This window comes from Macrotis lagotis, chromosome 5, assembly GCF_037893015.1.
Source record: "Macrotis lagotis isolate mMagLag1 chromosome 5, bilby.v1.9.chrom.fasta, whole genome shotgun sequence".
Lineage (NCBI taxonomy): Eukaryota > Metazoa > Chordata > Mammalia > Peramelemorphia > Peramelidae > Macrotis > Macrotis lagotis.
In genome coordinates this window covers 247,142,158-247,153,355 of record NC_133662.1, presented here as the reverse complement: position 1 = coordinate 247,153,355, position 11,198 = coordinate 247,142,158, and positions in this window count along the sequence as shown.

Here is an 11,198-nt window from a genome sequence, read left to right as displayed (position 1 = left end):
CTCACCCAGATCCACACTTTGTGTGTTTTGTTGCAATCCCTAGGAAGGAGGAACTCAGCAGAAAGAAGACTTAGCTGGGGAGTCAGATGTGTTAGGATTTGGAGTGGGCGACATTGAGGAGAAAGGACACAGCTTGGGAATCTTCTTTCCTTTTTTTTTTTTTTGCAAAGCAATTGGGGTTAGGTGACTTGCCCAGGGTCATGCAGTGTCAAGTGTCAGAGGTCAAATGTGAACTCAATCCCTCCTGACCCCAGGACTGCTGTTCTAGATGTCAATGTGCTACTAAGCTGCCCCTGATGGGTCTCTTTGACCCTTAAGCCAAGACTGATTTCAGAAGGATTCCTCTCCTAAATGCATACTCATCTCTTCTCAAAGACCAGGAATAACCACCCCAAAAGGTGAAGATCTGACTCCAAAGCTACAAGGACTCTTAGGGATCACTTGGCAGAACCTCCACACTTTCTAGAAAAGAAAGAAGAGGGGCAACTAGGTGGCACAGTGGATAAAGCACCGGCCCTGGAGTCAGGAGGGCCTGAGTTCAAATCCAGCTCAGCCACTTAATAATGACCTAACCCCATTGCTTTGCAAAAATAAAATATATATATATAAAGGAGAAGAACTCGAGAGAACAACCCACTGCTATAAACTAACTACTTGAGGGGAGGGGAAAACATTGGGGAAAGTATTCAGGAAATAATAACAAAATACCAACTAGTATTATTACAACACTTTAAAATATGCAAAGCATATTTACAGGTGTTTTTTTCATTTAAGCCTCCTCAACAACCTGTAAGGCAGGTGCTATCACAGTAAGATCAAATCAACAAGTATTTATTAGGGGCCTATGTGCTCAGGAGAAACAGAAAAAAGCAAAAGATTGTTCCTGCTCCCAAGGGACCAATGGGAGTGCCAACAACTACCTAGAAACAAGTTCTCAACAGGATAAATTGAAGATCATCTAGGGATGGCATGAAGAGTAAAAGGACTGGGGAAGGCCTCTTAAAGAATTCAGGATTTTTGCTGGGACTTGAAGAAAACCATGGAGTTTGGAGGCAAAGATGAGAAAGATGAGTATTCAAGCCATGGGGGCCCCAGAGCCAGAAGACAGAGTTTCATTTACAGATGAGGAAAGATTATACAGGTAGTCAGTGTCTAAGACAGGGATTTCAATTCATATCTTCCTGACTGTGCCACTGAATTATCTGACAATGATGGGGTATACCCCAGTTCCCAAAGACAAATCCAATATCCACAGTTGGAGATGTGGACCTTGTACCCATTTTGCAGGGACTATTCATTTTTAAGTGGGAGAGAAGACAGACCCAGAAATTATGGTAAACTTACTTTGTGTAAAAGATCATAGATCACTATAAAGGTAATAAGTAGCACCATCAGGATTTGAACTGAGATCTCATATTCTTTCTTTTTTTTATTTTTGCAGGGCAATGGGGTTAAGTGACTTGCCCAAAGTCACACAGCTAGGTAATTATTAAGTGTCTGAAGCTGGATTTGAACTCAGGTCCTCTTGACTCCAAGGCCAGTGCTCTATCTACTGTGCCCTCATGCCCTTTCCATGAAGTCAGCATATGGTTTCAATACCTTACCAAACTGTAAAGGATGAAGCCTTTGACAACATGTCCCTGGGATAGGGATGAACTGGCCATAGACACCACAGTGAAATGACTGATGATAACATTTCTCAGATGTTGATGATGAGACAATTTTAAATAGTGAACACAGCACTGGACACTGGAATATTAACTTCTATTACTGATTGATTTAAGGAATACTACTGGGCTGAGAGATTGATGATCCACCAGAAAATAAGAGTTGGGGCAAAGAAGGAGACTAAAACCCAGTTACTGAACCTATTGTTGAGGGAGAGTGACTTGGACATTCCTGACACCGACCAGGATTTGAACAGGATGAGTGAATAACAGAAATTGAGAAAGGGTCTAAAAGTGACATTGGGAATGGCAAAAATAAACCATTTATTCCTCTCGCCCCTAGGTGTCAAAATTTGGAGGGAGTACCAAGAGAGAGTGTCTTCTAGAGAAAATTAGATTCATTGAACACCAGTGATGGCAAGAATGCAAAACCAAGAGATCTTGGCTGAAGAAGTGTTAGTTAAACAGTAGCTTTTTTTTAAACCTTTTTTCTTTATTATTATTTTTTCCCCAATTACATGCAAAGGTAGTTTTCAAAATTCATCCACTTGCAAGTTTATGAGTTCCCCATTCTTCTAACACCCTTCCCCTCCCTCCCCTGCCTCCATGTCAAAGAACAATCTGGTAAAAGTTGTAGATGCACAAGGGCTTCTAGAGCAGAGGAAATAATAGAGAAAATATTAATCCAACAAAAACAAATCTATTTCTTTCTGTACTGGCCACATTAAATAATCAACCTATTTCTTTCTGTGCTGGCCTTAAAAGCTAACATTGATCTCACAATTGATGGAGTCGATAAACTATCCCTGCAGGCAGGAACAAGACAAGTCCCAAACAAAAGGATTAAGTCTTTGAGCTACTGTCCTCTATGAATCCAACCCAGGACCATTGTTCAGTTACCAAACAGAAACTCAAAGTAATCCAAAGTCTGCCCATCCCTCCATCCCATTGTTCAAGGTTATTTTACAGAAACTCAAAGTTATCTCACCAAAAAGGGGGCTGAGAACTCCCTGACCCCTCCAAAACTCCAGCCAGAATAAACAACACTGGCTTTGTTACTCCTTAAGAATCTCCACTTTCACTCTTAGCCTTTACTTACTTTCCTTAAAAAAAAAAATGCCCTGCAGCAAGGAGTAGAATAGACTCTTTTGTGCCTAAAGACATCTGGGTCTAGAGTCTTTCCTGAATTTGTTCTTTCACTTTCTGCAATCCAAAACTAGACCATACCCCAACATCTTTCCCTTCATCAGTTCCAACTGTAAATTAGTGAGTCTATGAACCTTAGAGGATAGGACTTGGTAGTTTGGCACTGGGTGGAAGAAGGAGGAGGGGAGGGAGACTGGCACCCAACCAGGTCAGCACTCTGGGGCAAAGCCCTAGTGATCCCTTGCTATTTTCAGCTTTGGCAGGCAGATGTACAAGAAGAATCCAGAATTGAGCCAAGAGGTCTGCAGTGGACTTGGGTCCCTCTGTTGGGAGACTTTGCTCATTCACAGAACCCTGCCCAGGGAACCCCCACAACCACCTCAGATAACTGAGTGAAAGGAAGAAGCAAAGTAAATTTGAAGCTATTTGTGTGTTAATAAACATTCATAAAAATTGTTATGGGAAGGGCATGATAGTGGATAGTAAATGTACTTTGGCATGTGAACCCAAAATCTAAAGGATCTGGGGGGGGGGACAAGGAAATTAAGGATATTAAGGATATTTCAACAATTCAATAAATTTGGGGCAGCTAGTTGGTGCAGTGGGTAGAGCACTGGCCCTGGAGTCAGGAGGACCTGAGTTCAAATCCAGAAATATAATAATTACCTAGCTGTGTGGCTTTCTTCAGCAAACTACTTAACCCCATTTACCTTGTAAAAACCTAAAAAAAAAAGTCCATCCATTCAATTGTTCCACTGTATCATTATTGATAATTTCCAGATATTGTCAGATATGTCAGCCCCCGGTCAGCCCTCTGCCAACTCAGATGGTGGACAGAAGTAGAGGAAAAGCTTCTCAATTGTTCCTGGTGTGTTAGCCTTACAGTCACTTGGGGTACCAGGAAGTCCTTAGGTATGAGCTAAGATAGTGCCTTCTGGTATTGATTCCAGCAATTCTCTAGACCATTAATGGAGAAAGATCATTTGAGAGATGAGGAAACCATGGCCTTGGATTCTGATCTGTTGTTCTGGGATGAGTCACGAACTTATGACTGAAATGTTTCTGAATCTGGCAAAGGTTGATCTGAAGGGACAACTGTATGCAGTAATACAACTGAGAGTTTGATACAATCAGTAATTGAACAAATGGACAAGTAAATTTACTGGAATAAATATAATATTAAAACTACGTCAAGGAAATTTAACAACTCTTGATTTGACTAAAGGTGCGTAAACATTCTGTAAAGCACATATTATATATCAGTTTCTTGATTTATAAATTGTGGAACAGCAAGATGTCATACATCAAATTCAGTATAATATAGCAGAGCTGTGTCTTTGTATTTTTTTCTGAAAGCAAAGCTAGTATATAAAAATGTGAATTTTAAGACATCGAGACAATGTGACAAAAGAGGCTTCACTTTATTAAAAATGGAAAATAGTAAATAATTTTAAAATATTAAATTGTTTTCATTCTTTTAAAAATTGGCTTACAAAGACAATTTACATGAAATTTCTCAGGAGCAAACTGATCGCATAATTAACTATGGCATTAGTTCTATACACATTCAGTGACTGTACAAAAAAGATGTTCTGCTGAAAGACTTCAGGAGGGGCCGCTAGGTGGTGTAGTGGATAAAGCACTGGCCTTGGAGTCAGGAGTACCTGGGTTCAAATCAGGTCTCAGACACTTAATAATTGCCTAACTATGTGGCCTTGGGCAAGCCACTTAACCCCATTTGCCTTGCAAAAACCTAAAAAAAAAAAAAAAAAGACTTCAGGAGTCTCTAACAACTTCTCACAGTCTGAACAACTGGGATTCTCTGTAAATAGCTGGAATACTTAAAAGTGATTATATGGTTTTTCAGGTGTTTAGGATTTATATTTTATAATGAGGGACCCTTAGAGAACTTCCCCATGCAGATAGAATATCTTTTCTTCTAGGACTTTGTTCACTAGACTCTGTGATAGTAATAGACACTCTTGAGGATCAGACCTCTTTCTGTTTTATGCCTCAAGATAAAGAGGAATTTTTATATCTCTCATTTCATCTTGACCTGGGCCCCAAATGACATAGCACAAGGAATCTGTCCACTGCTTTGGATGAAGTTCTTGAAACAAAAATCCATTTTTTAAAAACAGCATTATTTTTCTGATGGTTCCATATCCCTGCAAAGCAGAGACCAACATGTCACTGAATTAAAGTAGCTAGTTCAAAGAGGAACAGAGAGAGCAGAATGAAGGCAAGTAGGCTATACCATTATTATGCTTGAAGATATTCTGGTAAAAAAATTGTATAAAAGTGTAAAAGGGGGTGAGCTGCTTATGTGTCAAGAGTAAGGGGTAACTAACTAAAGGCCAGGCTAATTGCTCCACTAATATCCAGGCAGAATCAAGAAATCTAGATGGGGGGGGGGGTGGCTAGGTGGCGCAATGGATAGAGCACCCACCCTGGAGTCAGGAGTACGAGGAGTACCAGAGTTCAAATCCGGCCTCAGACACTTAATAATGATCTAGTTGTGTGGCCTTGGGCAAGCCACCTAACCCCATTGACTTGCAAAAAAACCCCCTAAAACAAACAAAAAAAAGAAATCTAGATGGAAACCCTTAGCACTTTGGATAGACTGGTTCTGTCTTTCATTCACTCTTTTTTTTTAGGTTTTTGCAAGGTAAATGGTGGTTAAGTGGCTTGCCCAAGGCCACACAGCAAGGTCACTATTAAGTGTCTGAGGATTCAGGTAATCCAGAGTCAGTGCTCCATCCACTGTACCACCTAGCCACCCCTTGTTCTGTCTTTCAGAAGATAAGCTAGGGAAGGTACTTAATTAGTTTTACAATTTTTTTAAAGCATTTTAACAGAAAGGGTTAAGGACTGTGTGGATTTTTAATTTTGTCAGTTCAAATCTGTCCCCACAGTAACATGTTCACCCTGTCTTAAATCTTTAAATGAGAATTTAATGATTAATATACTTATAACCCAAGATTATAACCCATGCTTAATATACTTATAACCTAAAATATACTGAATTATTTATATATATGAAGGAAAACATCAGCATAAATAAAAGAAAGGAAAGGTAAGAGATACAGAAGAAAAAAGTCACCCAATCAAGGAGGCTCCAAGAACTGGAAATCAAGCTGGCTGGGAAAGTCAAGTTACATCACAGCCTCCAGGATCTCCATTGGGAAACTCTGACAGAGCTTCCTCTCTGAAGCCCACTTTCCAAGTAAGATCTTTATAGTACTCACACAAAAGAAGTAGAGTGTTTATAAAAAACTGAACTCAGGGATCCAAGAGTTTCTGTCAAAACACCCTAAGATCCTTGTGTACTATCACTTTCTCCAGGTGTCTTGAGGTAAACACCCAGGGACAGGCCAAATCCTAAAACATGTTTATTAGGAACGTTCCCCAGCATTCCCTTTCCCAGAACATGCCTTGATCAATCATGTCTCGGTTCAGTGTTCACAAGAAGTTCCTTCTCCTTGGACCATGACGGCTAATAGGGAAGATCTCAACTTAACCCTTCACCCTTCAAGCATACTATTAGATTGCTTCAGTCATAAGGAACTTGGACTTCACTCCATAAGACCAGCCCAGTTTGGAACTACAAGTGAAATCAAACACATAGTCAGCATAATAACAATTTCATCCTAGAAATAGGATCATACTTACCAATCAATCAATCAAGCTTGTATTAAGTGCCTACTGTGTACTAGACACCATATATTAGCATTTCATTTTGGAGATCTTAATTTTTATGGCTACTGTGTGCTACATAACATTTATTAACATTTCTATTGAGATCTTCAATTTAAATATTTTTATTTTTTTTTAATTTTTAAAATTTAAATAATTTTTAGCTTGCTATCCTTTGTAACTTAAAAAGAAGGCTGGCCAAAATATTGCAGGGGGTGTGGCTAGGTGACAGTGGATAGAGCATCGGCCCTGGAGTCAGGAGTACCTGAATTCAAATCTGGCTTCAGACACTTAATAATTACCTAGCTGTGTGGCCTTGGGCAAGCCACTTAACCCCATTTGCCTTACAAAATCCTAAAAAAAAATATTTCAGGGACTTGAAAACATGTCATGAGGAGGACAAAGAACTGTTGATGCTATTTAGGCTAAAGGAAAGAAGACTTCCTTTCCTTCAAATCTGAAAGGCACCATGTTTCCATCCAGTTTTATTCTGTGATGTCAAACTCAAATAGAAATTGGACCATTAAACATACGTAAGAATCTCTGCCAAACACAAATATACTTAGAAAATCACATATTGTTATTTATATTCTATTGTGTTTTCATTTATTTGGCTGAATATCTCCCAAATTACATGTTCCCCAATTAAAAGGTTCAGGCTGCTGTAAAGAGCATGTATTTGACATCTTCTGGAGCACCAAGCTAAGACAAATTGGGTAGAAGTCGCGAGAAGCAGATTTCATATCAATTGAAGGAAGATTGACCAGCAAAGAGAACTGTTTAAAACCCAGCAATTCCTTGTTATCCCTGAGTTTATCACTATCAATAGTATATTAAGGGGCAGCTAGGTGGTATAGTGAATAGAGCACTGGAGTCAGGAGGACCTGACCTCAGACACTTAATAATGACCCAGCTGTGCGGCTTTGGGCAAGTCACTCAACCCCATTGCCTTGCCAAAACTAAAAAAAAAGTTAGTATATTAAACGAGATATATATATCAGGTCAGGGATTGGAATAAATGGTCCTAAGATGCCTTCAAAATTCAATATACTATTATTCTTATTAAAATAATCATACTATCATCAGGTCATGCTTTTAAAATTGTTTTCTAGTATTTGCAACAAGCTTGTTCTAAAACAATTTCATTTTGTTTCATGTGGTGATTGTTTAGGATGAAACTCTATAGCCAGTGACCTGTGATCCATCAGAATCACTCAGGTCCTTTGTATATAATTCACTCAACTAAGGGCTCACAATTTAAAGAATTAAAGGTAATTGCTACCAACTTTTGGGCAAGGGTCATAAAGTATGGCCCAAATATTTAATGAAGTGGGAATAAAGAAGGGATAGAATCTGTTAGATTTTTACAAAGAAGTGAGTTGTCTGAAGAAACACTGTATCAGGAAGCAGAAGACCTGGGTTCTGGTTGTATCCATGATATCTAAGATAAGGAATTTAACTTCCCTCTGTTTTAGGTGTCTGCTATAAAATGTATCACAGTTCATCTACTTAAGGGAAGGCAAGGATGATTTCTGAGCATCATGTGATATCTGGCTCTACTTCTATCCTGTCTGCCCATATATGAAGTCTTCTATTTTACTCACCTGGGTTACTGTTGGAAACCTGGTTTACAAGGCTTCCTTTTCCTCAAAATTGCATTTTTTTTCTCTCTAAAGCCAAGTGTGGGATTGGGAAGATGTTTTTCAATCTATGCTTCAAACCCATATAACTAATTTTAGAATATATCCAAAGTTGATAATTGAATTAGAATTTTTCACTTCTTGAAATATTTTTTAATCCACTTAACCAATGAATTTCTCCCCCAAAACATAGATTTAAATATTGATTAATCTTCAAGCAAAAGGGTTTTTGTAATTCTTCAAATTAATTTTAAATTGAAAAATTAAATTTTATTAAGCTTTGTTAATGTATATGATAGGTTAAATATTAAATTTAGATGTAACGTTCTATATTTTCTCAACCAACTATTTTCCCTACTTATTTTTACTGATCTTTTGATATAGAAGAAAAAACAATTGACAAAAGACCAAATTTCTAAACATATCTTTACCAGTGATTCACTATGTAATTTTAGACACATCACTATAATCTTTTTTTTTCTTTTGCAAAATGATTATGAGGATCAAATCACATGCTTGTTGTGAATATATATTAACCATAACTATAGGAATTAAGGGATTATTATTTCAGGTTCAAAATATGTTTATTTTCTGAATGCAAGTCCCAGGCTGCAAATGTATTTCCTGAACATCAAATGCTAGAAATGGATGCATTGAAGGACCCATTGCTACTTGGAATTCTTCACCCCTGGTCCATGAATTCCTACATTATTAATGGAATCTTTATTTCAAATTCTTTGAAATATATTTTAAATTTGAACATGTTGAATAATTTATTTAGAACCAATATTGGCAAAATACATTTGCTACCCTTCCCTAGCTACTCTAATTTGTTTTACATAATGGAAATAGTCAAAAAAGATTCTAAAGAACTGGAGAAAAAGCACACATTTGCCCTGAAATTGAGGTGGTTGGAAAGCAATATGGTTTTACAGAATAAAGCGGTAAAACTGTTCCTGAGTTTTGACCCAGTGATTCTTCAACTAAAATTATACCCCAAAGAAATCTTTCTCAAGGGATGATCAGAGACTCATCCCTGAAACTTTTAGGGGGTCTACAATCTCCATAGAGCACCAGCCCTGGAGTCAGGAGTACCTAAGTTCAAATCCGGCCTCAGACACATAGTAATGACCTAGCTGTGTGGCCTTGAGAAAGCCACTTAACCCCATTGCCTTACAAAAAAAAAAAACTAAAAAAAATAATACCAAGATGTAATTTGCCTATTAAAATGCCCTTCCCTTTTCCAGCTACCTATCTGTGAAAGACTAGATTTCTTCACATGCTTAAGTCAAACAATAAATCTCAATAGATTGAATGCAGAAGCAGATATGAGTACAGTTGTCTTCTATAAATCAGACATTAGAGACTTGCAAAATGTGTAAAACAATGCTGCTCTTATAGTTTTAGAAAATATAGTTCATTAAAAATGTTGTTTACTCAATCATGTAATAGGTTTGACTATTAAACTGATAAATATCTTAAAATGTTATGAGCTTTAGATCCTTTCAACTTTTTTTTTAAATTTAAGGCAATGGGATTAAGTGAGTTTCCCAAGGTCAGACAGCTAGGCAATTATGAACTGTGTGCCAGTGCTCCATCCACTGTCTAGCTGCTCCAAGCTTTAGATCTTAAAACAGGAAATGATAGCTCTAACATAAGTAGAAACTCATGGGAGTCATCAATAATTTTTGAAAGATTCCTCAGGACAAAAAGTTGTTGAAAGGGAATGTATTTGGGCATGTGTATAAAAAGTCCTATTTGTAATAGTAAACCATGTGAAGACATGAATGTAATTCATTGCACCTAAAAACTGGTAAAGGTACAAAGAAACATGGAAAAAAACATAAGTTGATGTTTTTCTTTGTTGTAATTTCTTATTTGTTCAACTATAATTGTAAAAAAAATAGCAAAAAAATTCAAAGAAAAAGATCCAAAGGGAAAGTGGAAGCAAAGAGATTGTTTTTATTGGTCTTTAAGGTAAACATGTTTTCTTTTGTGTCTTTAAAGTCCTATTAAACATAATGATCATGACTGATGCTGATCGAGATGAGCAGGACCAGAAAAACACTGTGTACACCCTAACAGCAACATGGGGGTGATGATCAACCTTGATGGACTCCCATTCCATCAGTGCAACAATCAGGGACAATTTGGGGTTGTCTGCGATGGAGAATACTGTCTGTATCCAGAGAAAGAACTGTGGAGTTTGAACAAAGACCAAGGACTATTCTTTTTTTTTTTATGTTTTTGCAAGACAATGGGGTTGTGTGGCTTGCCCAAGGCCACACAGCTAGGTCATTATTGTCTGAGACCGGATTTGAACCCAGGTACTCCTAATTCCAGGCTCGGTGCTCTATCCACTGCGCCACCTAGCCGCCCCGGCTATTACTCTTAATTTAGAAAAACAAAACCAAACCTGCTATCTTATTGCCTGATCTTGCTATCTCTTATACTTTGTTTCTTCCTTAAGGATATGATTTCTCTCTCATCACACTCAGGGTGGATCCATGTATATCATGGAAACAATGTGAAGACTGGCAAGTTGCCTTCTGTGGGGGGTGGGGGAGGGAAGTAAGATTAGGGGGAAAAAATTGTAAAACTCAAAATAAATAAAATCTTTATAATTCAAAAAACACCCCATAATGATCATGGAGAGACATCTGGATGAAGCGGTTGGAGGCTGGAAGACCCGGGGTTCAAATCCTGTCTCCGACAGCCCTGGCAGTGCACACATCTGGCTCCCGCCCCCGAACGGGTCCCCCCGCCTCAGCTGGGCCTTCGGGCCGAGCTCTGGGAAGGGTCTGAGTTGAGGGAGGCCATCTGCGCCCCGGAAGTCCCCTCCACAAAGGAACCCCAGGCCCGGGCTCTGTCCCCGTCCCCTTCCTTTTTTGGGGTCTCAATGTTTGCTTTGTCCATGGTTACTATTAAGTGTAGGGTTTTTTGGAGACGATTCTCTCCCGCGCCCTTGGACAGGAAGGGGCCCCGCTAGGCCCAGGGTCCGACAAGCTTTGCGCCCCGCCGACCGGAAATCAGCGAGGCCGGAAGAGAC